We start from the raw sequence: 20,537 nt of genomic DNA, 5'->3' as shown, positions 1-20,537 counted from the left end.
GAAAGTAGAGCAGCCTTAGTCCACGGGTTGGGGAGGATGTGGGACGGGAGTGGCTGCTGACCGGCACAGGAGTTCTTTCTTGGGGTCTCAAATTGATGATGGTGATAGTCACACACCTCTGTGAATAAACTAAAAACCACTGAATTATATGCTTTAATGGACAAATGGCGCACTGTGGGAATCATGTCTCAACAAGGCAATGAAGAAGAAAGAAAGGTATCTATAGTGACACTGGATTGAAAAGAACTCAGCTATGTCCAGGCTCCAGCTAAGGTTGGGGGGTCTCGGGAGCCCACTGGCTGCTCAGCAGTGGCTCTTAGACAAGTGGCTGTGTCACCTCCCAGCAAGGGCATGTCCAGGTGCGGCCGACTCGCTGGAGGTGTCTGTGGGAGGCGACCTGATGAACTTCTCTCCGCAAGCCCTGGTTTGGGGTCCAGGCCCGTGTGCATAGGTGCGTGCAACTCCATGCCTTCTCCTGCTTCCTGCAGGGGAGTCCCCACCCCCACTGGGTCATCGGCCTGTGAGGGTGCCTGGCACCCTTCTCTGCTGGTTGGCAGGACCGACTCTGAGGGCCCTAGGGGACCACTGTCTCTAGGAGCTGATGGTGGGGTTGAAGGAGGGAGGGAAGGGGGTTGGGTCTCCAGGCAGCTCCAACTATAATCCACACACACCCAGCCAGAGCCATCTGCAGACTCCTGCACCAAGGGACACATTCTCGTGTCCACCCCCAGGGTCTGCCAAGGATGACAGAACTGGGTGGCCTTGGGGGGCTTGCTGGGATCAGGGCTGGAGTGTGCACGTGGGGTGGGGGCAGTCCCCAGAAAGGATGCTGTATGTTTCCAGAGTGCCCATACATCACTCATGGGTGGGAGACACTTGGCACGGTGGGCTGCCAAGGCCTGGCCCGGACACCAGCCCCTTCTCTCAGTTTGCCCTTCTCTGCCCTCCCTCCTCCCGTTCGTCCCCCTGCCTGTTCTGCCATCCAGGACGAGCATTGGCCTCACCTGCCAAATCCAGAGGCCACTCTCTGGGGGCAAGGCCGGTTTGAGCGGGGCACCTGGATGGCACCTGTGCCAGAGCCAGTCCGCCCCCTCCAGGACATCCCCCCAGCTCACCCCAGTCCCTCCTGCCCAGCTCTGAAAACCCGGGACACAAATGCTGCCATCCACCCAACCACCACTGGAGCACTACCCGCAGAGGCCAAGCAGAAAGCAAACCTGTCCAGGGGACATCTGCCAGGCCACCTGCCAGCCCACAGCGAGAGCCAGAGAAAGGACAGGCTAAGCCTGCTGATAATTATGCCTAAGAATCCCCCCAAGAGGGCTGCGTCTGTTGCTCAGATGTGGCCTCTCTCTCTCTCAGTCAACTCCACAGGTGAACTCACTGCCTTCCCCCTTATGTGGGACAAAAATCCTGGGATAAGCTGGGACTTGGCATCAAGGGATTGAGAAAACCTTCTTGACCAAAAGGGGAAAGAGAAAAATGAGACAAAATAAAGTTTTAGTTTTTGAGGGATTTCAGAGTCAAGAGGTTATCCTGGAGGTTATTCTTACGCATTATGTAGATATCCCTTTTCAGTTTATGGCGTACTGAAGAGGCTGGAGGGAAGCACCTGAGACTGTAGAGCTGTGTTCCAGTAGCCTTGATTCTTGAAGATGATTTTATAAAGATATAACGCTTGCAATGGGTCTGTGTGATTGTGAAAACCTTGTGTCTGATGCTCCTTTTTATCCAGAGTATGGACAGATGAATAAGAAAACATAGATAAGAAATAAACAAACAATGGGGGGATAAGGAATAAAACTTAGGTAAATGGAAATACTAAAGGCCAAAGAGAGGGAGGGGGTAAGGGGCATGGGATATATGAGCTCTTTTTCTTTTTCTTTCTTTTTCTAGAGTGATGCAAATGCTCTAAAAATGATCAGGGTGAACGATACACAGCTATGCGATGAAAAAAGAAAAGAGAGAGCCAGAGGGGCCCGGGGCTCCAGCCTCCCTGGGAGACCATCGCCAAGCACCCACTGCCAGCACCCTCCCGGGGTGAAATCTCCCAACCCTGTATCCGCCCCGCAGGCAGGTGGTCCCCTAGCTGGTGGTGGGAGGGGCCTGGGGCCTGCCCCCCACCCGCAGCCTCCTGGGGTCCACATGCCGTTAGGTGCCCGCGGGAGCTGCCCTGGAGGCGACACCCTGCAGCTCCACAGACGCCAGGGCCACTGGAGGGCCCCGAGCCCCTGCTGGGACATCAGGCGGGTCCCACAAAGAATGGAGGGACAGAGTGACCAAGCCTCTCTGCCCTCCTTGGGGAGTCTCACCTGGGGCTCACGGGCCCCTCCCACACGCCTCGTCCATCCGGCCCACCTGGGGAGGCCGGTGTGCAGCAGGGCTGGCTCCCCGCAAGTTCATAACCAAACGCTTGTTGAGTGAATGTGTAAACTGAGGAAGGCATGATACCCACCACAGCAGCCGACGTTTCCTGGGGTGCACTGCAGTCCAGGCACCATCCTCAACACTGCCACGGACTCGGGGACAGTGCCACGGCCCCAGCAAGGACGTGATGCCACTGCCCCCATGTCACCAGCAGGGAAACTGAGGCTCGCAGTGGAGTTGGCCCTGACCAGGTCACTGGGCTAACGAGAGGCAGGGCCAGACAGGGTGACTGCCGGGTCCAAGGCGCCACAGGGAGAAAGGCTGGAGGACATGAGGGTGTCCCTGGGGCCACTGGACCTAGGGCAGGAGCACGGCGCCGAGGCCATGGGGCACCAGCCCCAGGGGCTCCCCTGGGGGCCACTCGGCCCTGCGGCAGGAGAGGATGTCCGAGTCCCAGGGTTCAATTAGCACCCCAGGCCTTCAAGGCCTTCAAATAGCATTTTCACCTCCTGAAAGGAGCCAGCAGGCTGGGCCTCGCCGGGCAGGCTCGGCCGGGGGTCCCCTGCTCCAGGGGCCATCTCAGGGCCCTGGAGCTAATGCTCGCCAGAGGCCCAACGCCTGGAAAAAGGGGCTAAAGTAGCCTGGCGCCCCTGCAAAGGGGCTCAGGCCAAGCGGACGTCGACATCTCACTCTCCCCAATGTCCTGCCCCAGAATGAGCTGACAAAACCCAGGGGGGCTGCAAAGATGGCCTTCTACCTCTGGTATGAGTGACAGGTGGAGTAAGAAGCTGTTACCCACCTTGGTAAAGGCAGGTTAAGGAAAAGGAATTGGGAGGTCATGGGGCTGGAAATGTGCAGAGGCAGGTAGATGGCGGAGAAGACACCGAACTGCCCTACGACAGGATGCTTTAAAAAAAGGCCATGAACAACAATGGCAGAAAAAGATCCAGGGGTCCTAATGGACAAGGAGACTTGCACTCCTCAACATTAAATCATTCAACAAATAGTTACTAAGCACCTACTAAGTAGTAATAAACCAAAAGAAGACACCTGATTCTTGAGGTCAGGATGAATGAAAACAGTGAAAGCACATAGAGACATGCGGTTCATTTACTCAAACGTTTACTACTAAGAATTCCAGACAGATTCGCCGCAGTTCCTTCCACATAAGGAACCCCCAGTCTGGTACGGTGGTCCCAGGCCCTCTTGTGTGTGTCACAAACCTTTTAAAAGCTGTTGAAAGCTAAGGACTCTCCCTAGGAACACACTCAGGACGACACACGTGCACACACACAAATACATCTGGACAGTTTCGGGTCTCATGGGCGAATCGGATGGGAACTTAATTGAACCACTGTGTTAGTTAGATTCAGTTGTCAACTTGGCCAGGTGAGCATACCTAGTCTTGTTGCTGCGGACATGAGCCAAAGGTACGTGAACCTCATCTGTTGCCAATTACATCTGCAGTCAGCTAGGAGGCGTGTCTGCTGCAATGAGTGACGTTTGACTTAATTGGCTGGTGCTTAAATGAGAGAATGCAATGTTGCACAGCCTAAGCAGCTCAGCATTCCTCATCTCAGCACTAGCAGCTCAGCCCAGGCCTTTGGAGATGCAGAAAGAAGTCACCCCGGGGAAAGTTGTTGGAACCCAGGGGAAAGTTGTTGGAACCCAGGGGCCTGGAGAGAAGACCAGCAGAGGCCATCTTGTGCCTTCCACGTAAGAAAGAACCTCAGTGGAAAATTAGCTACCTTTCCTCTGAAGAACCAACAAAATAAATTCCCTTTTATTAAAAGCCAATCCATCTCTGGTGTGTTGCATTCCGGCAGCTAGCAAACTAGAACCAGGTTGCCTTCTGCACTCATGGAACTTTCATCAACACGTACAAAGTGCTGGGTTCTAGGGGGTACGGGGAAGGTGAGACTACTAAAGGCTGGAAATGAGTCTAAGAAGGGGAAGAGGCGGGGGTGGGGTGGGGGGAGCCCTGCCTGTGGCCAGCGGTTGTCTGCCCACCTGGAGGTGGCCCAAGCTGCAGTAGCGGCCTCAGTGGGAGCTCGGGGGCCTTACCAACCTGCCTCGGAGGTGGGGGGCAGGAGGGTGTGGCATGGCAGTCTCTGGAGGGCTGTCAAAGCAGGATCTTTCCCATTTACTCAAATGCGCTTTACCCCATGTCCCTGTTAACCTCTCCAAGCCTCCTCAAACCCTCCATAAATGTCAGGGTGCGGGGTGGGGGTGACTTCCTGTTTCCTTCTTGAGATAGAAACGCTGAATATAAATGACCACATTTTGCAAATTTGTGCAAATCGAGGACGGATTTTTCCAAGTGCAGGCGGCTGGTGGAATTTGGTGAGCGACACTACAGTCGAATTACACTTCACACTTTGTCCAGGACAGGAAGTGTCCTGTCACTGTCCCTTAGGGGCCGGCTCCGCGGCTGGAGCTGACGCTGGTCAGCCTCAGAAACCCAACCCGGGGCCCGGCCTCTCCCCACCCCACTCTGGGGGGCACTACCAGTGCAAAAGCCGCATTTCCCTCCTGCCTGGCGCCCTTTCCCAGACAGGACTTAAACAGGAACGTGGTTTGGGGGTTCAGGCCTGAGGTTTTCTCCCCTTGGGGATAGAGCGATGGGGTAGGGGGTGTACAAATAAAGACCTCCCCAAGAATCCTCCCCCCCCAGTGCCTTGACAAGCCCCTGCTCGGGACACACACATGTGTTCAGTGTGGACCCCAACCCCATTCATTGGGGGTCTGGGACACCCCCAAAAACAGAGAGTCCCCACTTCTGCCCTTGCGAAGGGCAGAAAGACTCTTCCAGCCTTTTCCTTGCCAAGCACTTTAAAAGAAATCTCTTCTCCATTGTTCACGATGGAATCTCAAGAAGCTCTCCGTTTCTGCCAAGGGGTTTGCAACTGGCCCCAATCGGTAAAGCAGAATTTGGACCAAGTCCAGCTCCCACCACCCTTCCCCCTTCCTGGAAGGGGCCCTGCTGTCAGTTCTTTCATTTGCATCCCGCCCCCTTCCCTCCTTCAGCAGTCTCCACCAGGGACCAGGCAGCCTATTGAGACATCAATCTTTGCTCCGAGCAAGCTCCCACCTGCAAACCACCGTCCTTCACTTCCTAAGAAGCTGCTCACGGAATTCACTCCACAGTTAAGGCACCCGAAGGGTCCTCACCAACTTCCTGTGTCAGGGGGGTTATTTCTTATTTTGTTTCCGTCCTGGCACCCCCAGGCCTCCTCCCACACGAAGGAAACTTCACAACGCACAGGCCCCTACCCAAAAGCAAGCCCAGGGGCCTGCCCCTGCCCCCGCCCCCGCCCTGCTCCGGCGACCCCAAACCTGCCCGCCCCGTCCAGTGGCCGGCCAGCTGACTGCAGACTTCAGTTGGGTCTTGGCAAATGTTTGCAGAGTTAGGAAGATAAAGAAAAGTTCTCCACTAAGGATGGGTGGAAACTGGCCATTTGTCACAGGGAGGAATTTCCTGTTATCAGGGATGTCCCCCCCCCGGGGGGGGTGGACAGAACGTCTCCTCTCCCAGCCCCCTCCCCTATCAGTGAGCTGTCAGCAGATGTACACCAGAGCTCGGTGGTAAATCACCACAGACGGCTCCTCCCCCAACTTATGAAATAACTTGAAAAAACAAAGAGTAGGGAAGGGTCTCTGGGGCTGGGTGTAGCAGGGAGTTCCTCTGCCAGGAGCTGAGCAGAAAAAGAGCTTTTTCCTCCAAAGACAGCAAAAAGATGGTGAACTGTCCCCTTCGCCTGCAGTTCAGGCCCCAGGGACCTGGCTGGAGGCAAGGCCTGGGGGCCAGGCAGAGGGGGGGCCCATTCTTGGGCCCGACCAAATGACCCCTTAACAAGGGAGAAAGGCAGCTCATGTGACCATATCAGAGCCCGTGAAGGTCCGCAGGGACGAGCTGAGGTGGGAGCTGACCCTCCACTCACTCACTCACTCACTCACTCACTCACTCACTCATTCATTCGCAACATTTTCGAGTCACAGTTCTCGGCTGTCCTGATGGGTGTCTCATCTGCCCACCAGCTCTGGCCAGGCATGAGTTGGGGGGGCTGGAGCCATTCTGTCCCCGCCTCCAGACCCTGCACCCCGCAGCTGGGCCTTCCTGCTCTGGAAGGGGCCAGCTCACGGAGCCCACAGCGGCCTGCGCATCCTGAGGCCCTGCGCACGGCCCCTCCACTGTGGCCGTGCAGGCTTTACCCCCACACACCCCCCCGGACCTGCCCAGCTCAGGACAGGGCTGCTCTGAGGCCTGCGTGTCTGCAGGACACCACTGCTGCCCCCTGCCCAGACCCTGATCCACTGCAGGAGCCACTAAGTTGAGCAATGAACCAGAGAAAGGCCTTCTGGAAGCTTCCGATGCTTCTGAGGCACCCCAAGGCATTTTCCAAGCTCAAGACCCAGTGACGTCAAATGCTCCCTGAAATGAAGGCAGGAATGAGCGAATGAATGGATGAATGAATGGCTATCCAAGGGGGTTCAGAAACACAACCACACCCCAGGATCTCACCAGGAAAAAGCAGTGAGCGTGGACAACTGGCTGGTCACCCGCCCAGGGAGACGCTGCCTGTGGACAGGGCGGGCAGGCCTCTGAGTCCAGCACCAGGTCAAGCCAGGATGGCCGACGCCAGGCAGAAGCAGGTGTCTGTTGCACCTCTGGGCTTGGGGTCCTGACAGGAGGGAACCCCCCGGGGTCACCCTCACCCCAAGCTGCGGGGAATGAAGACCTGGTACATCTACCTATTCCTTCCAGAATGCTCTTCTCTCCCGGTTTCTGGACCAGGCCTCCTCTGACTTCCTCCTGTCTCTGGCTATTCGTTCTCTGCCCCTGAGCTGTTTCTCCTCTGGCTGGACACTCTCCCCCAGGGACTTCACCAATCTCCCAGGCATTAAATGCCAATATAACTAACCCCTGGATCCAGCTGGGACCACCGTCCTGGCCTCCAGGTTTCCCTGCCATGCCTAGCCATCGGCCCCCTTGAGTTCATCTGTTGCCTGAGACACACACACCGAGGCCCCAGACGTGCCCGGCCTCAGCTCGGCACTGGGAGCCCAGAGCCCCTGCCCCCCCGAAGCCTGGGAGACTCGGTGGCATCTCACTCTGCACAAGACCCAAACTGGACGCTGGCCACTGGTCTTCCTATCTGCCCCGACCCGTTCTGAATAGAGAGAATGGCATCTCCATCCACCCCGTCACTACAGCCAGAAACCTGGGGCATCTGGCCCTCCCTTTCCACCACCCCAAGTCCAGCCATCCCAAGGGCCCCCCAAGTCTAACTCCTGTACCTCTCCATTTCCAACTTCATGGCCACCACCAATCCAAGCTGCCAGCTGCTCTTGTTCTCACTCTTCCAATCCGGCCCCATCAAAGCAGCAGGAAGGTCGGTTTATAACTCACTTAGCTCACTCTCCAAACAGGACGTCAAGGTCAACTGCCAGGGCTGGAATCCTGTTCCTCTGCTCGCTGTGTGACCCTGAGCAAGTTACTTAACCTCTCTGTGCCTCCTTCTCTGGGGTTTAAGGCGGACTGGTGACAGCAATATCCACCCCACTGAGTGCTGGGAGGGCTACACGAGATTTGCTGCCCAGAGCCTTCTCTCCGGGTGCTCCTCCGCTAATCTACGTGGCTCCCTCTGTCGGGGCCCAACTCACCATCTGGAATTACAGATTTCTGTCTTCCTCTGATTAATACCTCCCCCCTACTTCTGTTCAGCACGGAAGATGTACCAGTAAAAGATTGTGAACGAGTGAACAAATGAATGGTCAGTTCCCGCCTCAACTCTTTCCCATAACTGGGCGACCCAGGTGGGGCCGGGCCCCCTTGCTCCTCCAAGGCTGCAGGTGCCCTTTCCCACGCGCCTCCCGCGCGCGCTGTGCGGGCAGCCTGTGAATGGAGGCTAACAATTTCCGGTTTCCACGGCCCTGCTGGAGCCTGAGCTGGGAGGCCGGAAGGATGGATGGGCTTCCTGGGACAGCGCTGGCCCCATTCAGGAAATTCTGCTCAGGAAACGGTGGGGGCGAAGGAGAGGGAGGGGGGAGGCCTGGCTGCAGGGACGGCTGAGGCACCTCACCCCCATCCCCACCTGCCCCACAACCCGGGTGCTGGGGTCAGGGGTCAGGGTCTCAGGGTCTCTCCCAGGAGCACAGCACACCGCACTGGGCAGAACAGGGGGCCAGGGGACCCTCCTATCGGGCTGTCTGGGCCTCTGCGCAGCCTGGGGCCTCGGACAAGCTTCTCCGGGTACTGCAAAGGCCCAGCACCCCCGGAACAGTTGCCCAGAGCCTGTACCTGTGACCTGGAGGCTTCCTGGGGGGCAGGACCAGAAGCTGGCAGGTGACTCAGGACCAAAGGGCCCAGGCCCAGGGTGAACGGTGAGCTCTCGTCTCCCGGTGCTCATCCATGGGAGGTCCAGGGGGAGCCCCCAAGACAGGACACAGCACCAGGCTCAAATTCAGTAGTGTGGACAACTGGGAAGTTAATGCGTCCCTGGGGGCACAGCCAGGGGCTGGGTGGAGGCCCCCCATCCCCCCAGCTCAGCCCTGCCCTTCGGCATGTGGCCAGGAACGTGGCCCCCCGGGTCCCCCCCCCCCCCAGCAGCAGCACCCAGGGTTTGCAAACAGCTCTCATGTGCTCGAGCTCGCTGATGCCCGTGTGGCTTCCTTAGAGCCTCCTTTCCTACAGCAAGGAGCTGCACGAATTTTGAAATCAGACAAAAATAACAAGAGCTACGGCAATAACATCTGCTCTTCTAAAAGTTACAACCTAGGAAAATTTAATGCGGGCGAGATGGGCCAGGGTGGGAGGGGTTTCCCCACTTCCTGGGAGCCGTGGCCCCTCCCCCACTTCCCGGGAACTGCAGGCCCCCCCCACTACTTCCAGGGAGCCGCAGACCCTTCCCCAGACCCCTCCAGCAGGCAGGTCGGGCCCACCCCGGTGCCTCCTCTCCTCCCCCCAGGGACCCCTGCACAGGGCCTGACCTACTCTGGGGCCAGGGCTGGGCCTTCAAGACCGCTCTGCTGTCCTGGAAAATCCTGGCGTCTCCCCGCGTCTCCCCACGTCTCCCCATTCAGTGAGAGCCCCGTTTTTCACACGGCCCTGGGAGCCTGCAGGCCCCTGGGGGTGGGAGCCCTGCCCCTCCCAGCGCCCCCCAGCCCGGAGGTTCCAGGAAGGAGCCCCATTCATATGGTAATTTCTCCCTGAACCTGCCAGCGGAGGCCCCTCCAGCTGCTGGGGGAGGAAGGGGAGGGGGGGGAGAGGAGGAGAGGGGAGGGAAGGGGGGAAGGGGGAGGGAGGAGGGCCAAGTCACCCCTGGAGAGTGGGAGGCCCAATCCAGGCTGCCTATGGCAGTGATGGGCCCAGCTTGGTCAGGCAGGGCTGGAGGGGGACAGAAAAAGGAAAGCTGCTGCCCCACCTGTAGTCCTCTCCCTACCTTCCTACCAGAAGCGGGTGCTAAGCCCCCCACTCCCTTCTACCCCATCCTCTCACGCTGCAAAAGGTTCACGCTCCGCCCGCTTCCCTAACTCTTGGAACTCAAATCTCCACTTCCCCTTTGTGACTTGGGCTCTGTGCAGGCAAAGGAGCTGAAGCCGGAACCCAGGACCCCCAGGGCCCAGCCGCAAACCCAAACGGACACTCTGCACCCCCACCCCCAGCCCAGCCCCCTTTATTACACACCCAAGTTAAGCCCAAGATTCAGAAAACACCCTTTGCCTCCCAGGGGTACAGAGAGCACTCCTCGGAGGGAGAACTGCTCAAGAAACAGATGCAACATGCTGGGAGAGGAACGTGTAAGAGACCTACCTCTTACACATGACCCGACAAAGGTCATGGTGCTTGCCCACCTGACCCAACAAAGGTCATGGGTGCACGCTTACCTGACTTGACAAAGGTCACCGGTGCCCCTCACCCGTGACCTGACAAAGGTCACAGATGCACACTCACCTGGCCCCAGCAAAGGTCCACAGGGTACCCTCACCTGGGCTGCACCTGCCCTCATTTAAGCTAAACACAATCCCCGTGCAGCCCAGCAGCCCCACTCCTGCCAAAACCTGTACACGGAAGCTCAGAACAGAGTCATTCATGGAGCCAAAGGGTGGAAACAACCCCAAAGCCTATCCACAGACAGATGGACAAACAAAATGTGGCTTATCCAGATAGCAGGATATGAGTGGCCATAAAAAGGAATGAAGCACTGATTCATGTTGCAACATAGAAGGATCTGGAAGACATTAGGTGGGGGGGGGGGGTGAGCAGCCAGTCACAAAAGGCTTCAATATTGCATGAAACATCCAGCCTAGGTAAAGCCGTGGACACAAAAGGCAGATGGCTGCAGGGCTCGGGTCGCGGGAAAGGAGTGACCCTTGGGTTTGGGGCTTCCTTTGGGGTGATGAAATGTTCCGAACCTGTGAGTGGGGATGGCTGCACGACGCTGTGAATATACCAAAACCACTGAACTGCATGGCAAGAGAATTGTGTTTCAATCCAGTTGTTAGGAAAAAAACACAAAATATGCACCCCCTGCTCCCAGGGGCTGGGTGATTCTGCAGCCTGGCGGGAGTGGGGCAGGGTCCCGGGCATGGTCACTGCCCCACCTCCCCACCGGGTCCCTCACACACCACCTCGAAAAGCTCTAAGGACTCCTTGTTTATTAAAAAAAAAAAAAAAAAAAAAAAGGCGGGGGGCCTGGGTTTCACCAGCTTCTTGGCGGAGGGGCATGGGGGCAAGCAGGGAGAGCCTGCCTCCAGAGACCCTGTACCCCAGTTCTGCAAGAGGCTGAGAAGGCTGGGGGGGAGGGGGACCCTTCCATGTCCCCAAAACCAGCCCAGCAAGGACCGAGGCTGGGCTGAGGGCTGGGCTGCCAAACCCTTGGGACACCAGCCAGCAGGGAGACCCGGGGGAGACGGGCTCTGGGTGGCTCACAGTTTAATGATAACTTCAGCATGTGGGTTTCCAAGGGCCCCACTGGGGTTCATTCGCTGGTTCTGCCCCGGCCCCCTCGGAGAGCCCCAGGGGGCCTGGGAGAGCCGAGCTCCCCACCTGCCTCCGGGCCCCACCCCGTGAACCCGGGGCCTCTCAGGGGACCACCCGCCCATCCCTGGACCACACACATGTCCCACAGCCCTCCGGTGCGGGAGCAGGAGGAGGAGGCTTGCCTGTCCCTCTGCATCCTCCGAGGAGCTGGGAGACCCTTGCGGACTGGGCCTGGGTCTCCATATTCCCAAAGAGATGCTCACAAAGCACAGGTGAGTGAACGCATGAATGAATAAGTGGAGAGGCTCTTAGTCCACAGGCACGGTCGGTCCCACGGGAAGAGGGGAGGGGGGTGAGGGGCAGCTGGTGTGGAGGCCACATGGGGCCTCCATGCCTCACCTCCCCGGCGCCCTTGGCCAGCTTCCTCCTCCAACAGCATCACAAGCTTCCACTAAAACTTGGGGCTGCCCCATCAGCAGGACCCTCCCATCCAGCCCCTCTGCCCCTCCCCACCCCACTCCTGGTTCATGAAGCCTCGCAGGGTCCCGGATGGTGATGCCTGCAGCAGGGGGTTGCATCTTAAGAGTGGGTGGGTGCCCCAACCTCAACTGGACTGAAGCTTCTGGAAGGTCTGCTTTCTGCACATCGCCCACCCCCACACACAGCAGCCCCAGGCTTGGGGCTTGACCAAGCACCTGCCAGGACGGATCTGAGCTTTTCTAGGGGCCCAGAGTCCACCCTAACACTTTCCCGTTTCCTCCGCCTTCGTCCCCGCGGCGTCACTGTGAAGGCCCCCAGGGAGCTGGTGTGCCCCACTCACAGGGAAGGTGCCTGTCCGGAGGCTCCACCGACTGCGCTGGGTGCCGCCGGCCCGAAGTCAGTGCAGCCAGGAAGGATGGAGCTGGCGCCGGGCCCAGGCGGGCGATCCCACTGCACCCCACTTGAGGTCCTCACCTGACCTGCCAGGTGAGGAGAGGGTGGGCTTGTACCTGGGCCTGGTGTCCTGACACAGTCAGGGGTCCTTTCGCCACCGCAGTGGCCACATCAGGGCCAAACCGGCCTCCCCGCTGCTCCCAGCCTTCCAGGATTCCTGCTGGGGCCGCCCCCCGCCCCGGCGCTGGGGCTCCCCTGCTCTGGAAAGAACAGCCCCCACTTCCCAGCCCCCAGGTTCTCAGGTCACTAAGTGGGGGTACAGGGCAGGGTCACGCCAAAGGACGGTCACAGGATTGACAAGCCCAGCTCTGCCCCCTGCTAATGGGGCTCTGTGGGTGAGCCACAGGCCTGTGCAGCCAGCGTTGCCCCCTAGCTCCCAGCCCCCACTGCGGGGTCTGCTGAGTGAGGGAGGCCCAGGGTGAGCCAGGCCTGGGGTACAGTGGCTTGCAGCGGATGCGGCTCAATGAATCCACTTAAACCTCGTTAGCTTTCCAATCCCAGCAGGAAGAGGAAGATACATGAGGCGTCTTCTCACCAATGTAGGTGGCTGAACAGACGCCGCTGCCTGGCCTCAGCTTTTCTGTCTGTTGAATGGGGGCAAGAAGACCTGGGCTGTGTTAAGAAGGAAAGCCTGGGGCCGTCCGCAGAGAGAGGGCAGAACAGCGAGGCCTCAGCAGGCCGAGAGCTGCAAGACTTCTAGAGAGAACCAGGAGGAAAAACCTCCCACCCTCTAAGTACTTTTCCTTGACAGGAGATGGTATGTGGGAAGACCGGGCTATTTTTCTCACTTTTAAAGTGTCCCTGCCCCCCGCTGCTCTGCCCGCCCTGCCCCCACCTTGGACTCAATGGGGCCACTGTCCACGCGCTCATCAGTCTTCAGGGTCCAGCAAGTGACACTCCTGGCAACAGGCAGCGCCTCCTCGGGCTCAGCAAACAAGGAACAAAAGCAAGTGGGACTGGCATGGACGCCAGGCAAGGGCGGCCCTGGGGGCTCACTGTGGGGGCTGAATTGCGTCCCCCCACATTCCCACCTCCCGTACCTGTGAACGGGACCTGAGCTGGAGCGAGGGCCTTTGCAGGTGTAACTAGTGAAGATGAGGTCTTCCTGGAGGGTAGGCCCCAAACCTAAGAGGGGATGAGACGCAGGCCTCCCAAGAAGGCCATGCGAAGAGGGGCAGCGGCTGGACTGCAGGCCTGGGGGTGCCAGGAGCTGGCAGGACCCTCCCCAGCAGACTTTGGAGGGCACACAGCTCAGGTGACACCTGGCTTTTGAATTTCTGGCCTCCCGAAATATGAAAGGATAAATTCCAGTCATTTTAAGCCACCCAGTTGTGGTACTTTGTTACAGCACCCCCACTCCCACCCTGGGGAAGTCAGACACCCACCCAGGCCTTAGGAATTCAGGGGAGGGGAAAATTAGGGTCATTTGGTCCAGTCCCCTGTCCCCAGGAGGATATATTTAAACTACCAAAGAAATGCTGGTCTTTGACTCTTTTTCTTAAAAACTATCCAAGGAGAGCATATGTGAAGAGAGCACCATGGCTATTCTTCTAAGACTCTCTTGAGCTAGGCTTATAAAAACCACAAAATATTTGGATAAAACTTGAAAAACTGTGTCACAAGGCCAACCACTCATTCATTCCAGCATGCACTGAGCAGGCGCCTGAGAAGGCCGGGTCCTGGCCAGGCGGATGAGAACAGCCCACGTTCAAGGTCTGCTGAGAGCCAAGAAGAGGCACAGGTGGGCCGGGCACAGGTGCTGGGGGGGGGGGGGGGACCCTCATGCCGCAGGGCCGAGGCTGCCCAGCAAACATGTCCTCGCGTCCCCAACGGTCACCAGGGTCTTTGGGCAAGAGTTGGAAAACCTGCTTTTCTGTCCTGCCACCCTCCCAGGTCTGGGAAAATCTTTTCTCTCCTACCAGTGGCCTGGAACTGAGCCTGGGAGGTCAGTGAGAGAGACAGGAGTCTAGGGGGGTAGGGTAGGTCCCCACATTCCACTGTCCCAAGGCCTGGTGACAGCACTGACGGGTATGGGTGTCTGGAACCAGAGGGCAGAGCAGGGCAGGCGGGCCTCCTGGGGGGCTCAGATCCCAAAGTGGGGGGCTGTGAGCAGAGAAATGGAACACAGGGCAAGGGTTGTCATGGCGGTGGGTGGGCCCCCCTTTTCTCGAAGGCCATGCTGGGGTGTCAAAAATTCCATCCACATCAGCTCCCGACCCCACCTGGAGTTGGAGGTTCCAAGTGTGGCCTTGGGAACTCAGGAGATGACATCTCAGAGGACAACTGTTCCCCAGGACAAAAAAATCGGGGGCACTGCTGCCCACGATCAGTTAACCTCAAGTTAAAGCATTTAGAGAACGCACTTCGGGCAGGAGGCCAGGGAGGGCAGTGAGCAAGGCTGTCACCTCTGTCACCGTCCAGCCCTTTGCACCAAGCTCTGTGAAGCGGTGACCCTGCCCAGCCCCTCCCCAAACCCAGCTCAGCGGCCAGCTGGGGTGAAGCCACGTGTGAGCTGATCATTAACTTCCTGGACCCGAGAGTGGCAGCTCCCGGAGGCAGACTCCGGGGCCTCTGCGCACTTCTCTCTTCCCCTAACCCCACCCCCACCCCCACCCCTCCACTCCCTCCTCCTCACCTCATGGTGCCTGGCAGGAGGAAGGAAGGGGACTGAAGCCCTCAGCCCAGCCCCAGGGCAGAGCCAAGGCAGGCGAGCTGTTTCCACCCACCACTGTGCAACCCCCAGACCCAGGCTTCTCAAGTGGGTGGGCTGGAGACCCTCCCCACCTGGTCGGGTGGGGGAAAAGGACCTCACAGGCCCATCGCTAGAGCTGCGTCCCCAGCTGACTGCTCCCAGAACGGGCTGGCGGAGGCCTGGTGGAACACAGAGCCCCCCCCCCCACCCCCCCGCCCCGCCAGCATCCCGGGGAAGCAGCAGCGGCCTCGCTGAGCTCCCGGGACAGGTTCCTACCTGCTTGAGGAGCCAGGTAGGAACACTAGAGGCCGGCGGGCAGGGGCCTGGGGGTGCAGGCTGAGGCTTCTACCGGAAGCACCTTCCCCAAACGTCCCCCTGGGGGGAGGGGGCCTCCAGGATCAGCAGACTGAAGAGGACCCCTGCCCGGCCGCCCCCAAAGCCCAGGCGGCACCAACGACCCCCATGAGGGGTGGGGAAGGCTGACCCCCGGGTGGGGGGCATGGGACGGACAACATGCGTTTGTCCACACCCTTACACATTAAACCAAGCTGTCCTTGCAAGCCCATGGTCAATGTGGGGGTGGGGGCGGTGGTTTGGAGGAAGGCCAGAGACATCACGGGTGGTGTGGGAAAGCCACAAAGATTTAAATTTGCAGAAGGAGTCAGATGACGGGAGCTCCACACCGATGCAATCGCTCTTTATAAGAGCCGTGGCAGCAGGAGAGAAAGCTCCGCCAAGGACAGGCCTTCCCCTTCTGTTAAGGTGCATCTTGGGCCAGGCCATGTCACAACAGGAAGTTGGGGAGATGGTGTCAACCCAGAGAGTCTGGCTGCTCGAAGAGCACTTCAGGGGGCCAGCCATGTGGGGGTGCCTGCCGGGGCAGTGAGTGTGACGGTCAGAAGGAGACCTACAGGCCCCCCGGGAAGTGGGCTGGGGAGGGGACAATGCCAATGCCTGGTGACTGTGCCACCCTGCCATCAGAGAAGGGCTCCTCAAGGGCAGAAACCGCATCTCCTGCACCTCGGGATTCCTGTGGCCCTGGCACCCAGCAGACCCTTCCTGTGGGCTCAACTGGCCACCACCAGGTACAGGTCCTGGGGACCCAGCAGCCCCGGCCTCCAGGGAGCAGGGGCTGCTGGAAATAGAGACACAAACCAGGAGAGGCGATGCAACATCCGGCCAAAGGACAGTGGGGTTACTAGGGAGGGGCGGAGAGGGGTGGGGGGTTGAGGCAATAACAGACGGCCGTTAGAAGTGGGCAGCCACGTAAGGGCCCTTTCCCAGCCACCAAAGGTCCCAGAGGGCGACACAAGTAAGAATCCCACCTCTCAAAGAGATCCCAATTCAAGGGGGCTCAGATGGGTGGGTGGGTGCTGGCTCCCCACCCCCCAAATGGTTAAGACGACACTCTTTGCATTTCCTGTGCAGGAGCCCGGGTTGCCAGGGTGAGCAGACCAAGGAGAAACGACATTTAGGTAAGGTAGCAGCAGATCGAGGCGGGGGCCGCACAATATAAGGGAATGGGGTCTTTCTCTGCCTCCTTCTCTAACAGGTTTTCTGCTTTAGGAGCCAAACCAAATTCCCATCCGGTCCAGAGGTGCAGTCCCCAAGCCCTGAGCAGGAGACCTGCCAGGAAGCCGCAGTGTAGCGTGCATCCAGGCAGCACATTTTTCTCAAGGAAGGAATTTCAAACTTGTCTTTGGGGAACAGGGAGACGCCCCCCCCCAACCCTCCCGCCCAGGACCTCTCACAAAAATGCCGGCAGATTTCACATTGGAAGGACAAGGCAAGGGAATAGAAAGAAGCAGCGGCTGGAAGCTAACAATTCCCAGGGGACACTGGGGATTAAGCTTCAAAAAGTTTCAAGGATCCAAGTAAGGGCCGCCGCTCCCGGCTGGCTGTGGGATTTTCTCTATGTGGGTCTCCCAGCATCACAGCTGAAAGCCCTTTAAGGCTCATCCCCTCCAGAGGCTGCCTCCTCATCCCCCAGCTCCAGCGCAGGGGACCACAAAGCCGACGCCCCCAGCCCCCATTCCCTAGCAGAGCACATGAATTCCAACCCACCATCCCAGCCCCAGCGCTGGGTGTCCCGCGCCCGGGTCGCTCCTGCACACGCAAAACACAGCCCAGGAATCCAAGACAAGCTGCAGCAGGAACTGCCCCGAGGTCAGAGGTGCTGGCCACCGGGGGTCTGGGTTTAGGACAGCCCTCGAGTCTGTCTCCACTCATCTCCAACCTGTCTTCGCAAGAGCCGATAATCAGCGCCGGAGGATTTTTAAGAGAGCGCGGTGCCAGAGCCCCATTTCTCCTCGGCCCCGTGGGAAGTCAGGGGCGCCCGGGCGCAGGCGAGGGTTCTCCGAGGACCCGGGCGGCCGCAAAAGCCCTTTCCCTCCCGGCCGCGGCGGCCGACCTGCTCCCAGCGCCCAGACCGCGCACCCCGCCGCCCCCGCTCCGGGGCCCCCGACCCTCCCAGCCGGCGCGGCCCGGGGCGCACGAGGCGCCGTGGCCGCCCCCAGCCCCACGCCCCGGGGGTCCCCGGGGCTGCCCGCGCCCGCCGCACCTGGACGCCCCCGGGGCGCCGGCGCGAGCCCGGGCAGAACAAAGGAGCGCGACTCACCCAGCTGCTGCGGCTCGGCGGCGCCGCCGGACGGGACAGCCGTGGGCCCGCCCACCGGTCACATGGCTCCGCGCCGAGCCGGATCAAAGGGGCTTTGTGGCCGCGCGGACCCGGAGCCTCGCCGGGCGCCGCCGAGGTAGGGGGCACCGAGGCTGGGGCCGGCCTCCGAGTGGGCCGGGCGGGGGGGGAGGGGAGGGGAGGGGCCCGGGCGCCTGGCTGCACGCCCGCCGGCGGTGCACCGTCCCTGCCCAAGCCCAGGGGCCGGTTGCGGGGACCCCGGGGAAGAGCTAAGAAAGCCGGCGCCGGGAAGGAGAGGGGGGCGCGGCCCACCCAGCTGAGCAGCCCCCCCCACCCTACTCCCATCTTCCTCTCCCATCTGGGCCAGGCGGGGGAAAGGGGGCCCCCAGCCAACGATCTGGTGCTGCCAGTGGGTGCCCCGGCCCTGCTGCCCCGCCCTGGGCCCCCCCTTCTCCCCGACTGCACCCCTACCCCCGCCCCGCCTAAACCCCTGCCTGCTCCAGTGATGCAGCTGTGGCACCCCCCAGCCTGAGAAGGCTGCACCTGCCTCGGTCTCCCCTGCTTCCCCCATCCAGGACACCCAGGGGTCTGCAGAAAAGCAGTCCAGGCCTGCAGCTCGGGGCCAGGGACCTGGGCCCCTGGGCAGGCAGGGTCAGAGAACCGCCACCCCTGTAGCACCCCAACTCCCAAAGCGTGCGAGTCCAGGAAGGAGCACAGAAGGGAGGAGAAGCAGGAGAGATGTTGGGGCGGGAGGTGGTGGCGGGCTCACCCTGAGCTCTGCTCCCTGGAGCTTCTGATTCCTATTCTGACTCAGCTGCTTTCCCACCCCCCACCCCAGGGGCTGTGAGTCACGAGCCTCTTCCTCTCTCCCCTCCAGTGGGAAGGTCCAGTCACCCACTCGCAGGCCCACCCTGGGGGCATCGCGGTGGAAGGAGCCCTCTGGGGCATCTGGGAGGGGCTGCTTAGGGCCCATGGGCTCAGCCAGCTTCCTGGGGCCTCTCTGGGCCTGGGACACCCACCGCCAGGCCAACTGCCCCAGCTGGTCTCCATCCAGTCTTCTCGAAGCCAGCCTCTCCACACAGAGGCCGCTGGTCACTCGAACCCAGGCCCCTCCCCACTCCTGACGGCCACTTTCCACTATAAGACATCGGAGGTTTGGGGGGCTGCTGTCCCACGCTCTCTCTGACCCTAAACTGAACAGCCTGACAAGCTGCTGCCCTTGGTCTCTGCGCCTGGGGCCAAAAGGACATAGCCTTCAGAGTGCAGCACTTACATCCAAGACCTTCTTCCCGTGCTAGCTTGGGCCCATTAGAGAACTTTACCTTCCCCATCTGTAAAATGGGAAGCAGCAACTCCAGACTCAAGAATCAAAGCAAGACAATGAATGTTCAGAACCGGGGAGAGCAGCCACTCAAAACACATTGCTTTCCTTTCCTCCACAAAAGGGGATCTCCCTGGGACAGGGGTTGGGCGGCCTGTCCCCTCCTGCCACCCCCTGCCCACTCCACCAGGCTCACAGCTTTTCGCCCGAACAGGTGGGCAGCTCCAGGACCAGCCACAAGGATGGGCAGGAGGGGCCTGTCCCCGCCTCAGACCCCGGGGGGCAGGAATGTGCATCCTGGGTCTAAGAAGAGCTGTCTCCAGGGGTGGAGGGGCTAAGCCCGCAAGGTCCCTGGACCCTGCACCTCCGCTCTTTAGGGCGGCTCTGGTACCCTACTTGGGAGGAGCAGAAGTAGCAAACAGGGCAGGAGACTGGGTCCTGGTCCCAGACCCACTACTGACCCACAACTCTGAAAAAGTACCTCAGGTGCTGCTTTTTCATCTGTCCTAGAAGCTGGTGGGGAGGCCCACAGTAAGGGCCTCAGGACACCTGTTCACACAACTGCTCTGGTGAGACGGACGACGACCGCCTTGGTGTGGAGGCCAACAGGGAAGAGCGAACCGCACCCACAGGGGGAGAACTGGCCAAGGGCGCAGCTCTGCTGTGAGCTCGTTCCCACCCTACAGAGTATGTCTGGTATCACCCCATCACAGAGAGAAACTGAGGCACAGGGAGGTAAAGTCACATGTCCAAGGCCACAGAGCTGCAGGGCACACCCAGGCAGGAGCACTGGGGCAGGACCAGACCTGACATACTAGATCTGGAGAACGCAAGGGCAGCACACAGCCAGGCCCACCTCCTTGCAGAGAAATCCAGCAGCAGCCCACGGGGGTGGGGGGCGCTGGCTAGGATACCAGCCGGCTTGGGCCCGGCCTCCCAAGCCCCAAGCGGCACCCGCCACCCAACGGGGTAAAGCTCTGGGCAGAGCGTGGACCTCTCCGCTGGTTAAGAGAGGGGGTGGGTCTGGAAGATGCCAGAAACGACAGGATGGAAGCAGGTCCTGCCCAGTGGCAGGGGAGGATGGGCTGGAGGCTCCAAGGTGAGTTTAGGAAACTGGGAACTTAGGAGCCAAGAACCCCAAGTCAGGCCCAAAGACACCCAGCAGCGGGGCTGGGGACAGGAGGGCCGAGGACAGCACCTGAGGCCTCAGCCTGCGCCTCCAGCCCCTGGGAAATATGGCCACCACCACCCGCCCTTCGCAGGGCCTGGGCACACCTGCCAAGACACCTAGACCCTTCCGGAATCCGCTTGTCATGCCTGTTTAAGTCACACAGAAATGCACTTATTAAAAAAGAATCTGTGTCCTTTTTCTCCTTGAGCCAATGCGAGTGGGCTTTAATACCTTGCAGCCAGGAGGGCTCTAGAGACAAACCAGAGCCCCCGAGACAGCAGAACGGTGGCCCTGACGATATGGAGGTTCCCCTCCGGCACCCTGGGAATGCTACCTTCTCCAGCAAGGGGCTCTGCAGGTGTGACGAGGGCCCTGAAATGAGATTCTCCCACATCCTCTGGGGGCCCTAAGGGGCTAAGTGGAGCCCCCAGTGTC

The 20,537-nt window shown here is 59.8% G+C and overlaps 1 protein-coding gene and 1 long non-coding RNA gene across 8 annotated transcripts in view; one reads left to right on the top strand and one right to left on the bottom strand.

The window, feature by feature from the left end:
• The window catches only part of SEPTIN9 (septin 9), a 152,621-nt gene that overhangs the window by 13,976 nt on the left and 118,108 nt on the right, over positions 1–20,537 (bottom strand). The window contains exon 1 of one of the 7 annotated variants that reach the window (XM_077163957.1): positions 17,593–17,732. The exons of 5 other annotated variants lie outside the window; for them this stretch is intronic. The gene's annotated coding sequence lies outside the window, so the exon portion shown is untranslated. One more of the 7 variants, XM_077163959.1, reaches the window with a different exon arrangement.
• On the top strand, positions 15,628–17,397 carry LOC143687208 (uncharacterized). The gene is made up of 3 exons (XR_013177459.1): positions 15,628–16,060; positions 16,404–16,450; positions 16,542–17,397. It is a non-coding gene; the product is annotated as an uncharacterized LOC143687208 (long non-coding RNA).

The sequence above is a fragment of the Tamandua tetradactyla genome, chromosome 6, assembly GCF_023851605.1.
Source record: "Tamandua tetradactyla isolate mTamTet1 chromosome 6, mTamTet1.pri, whole genome shotgun sequence".
NCBI classification, from domain to species: Eukaryota; Metazoa; Chordata; class Mammalia; order Pilosa; family Myrmecophagidae; genus Tamandua; species Tamandua tetradactyla.
This window is presented reverse-complemented; position numbering and strand designations above follow the sequence as displayed.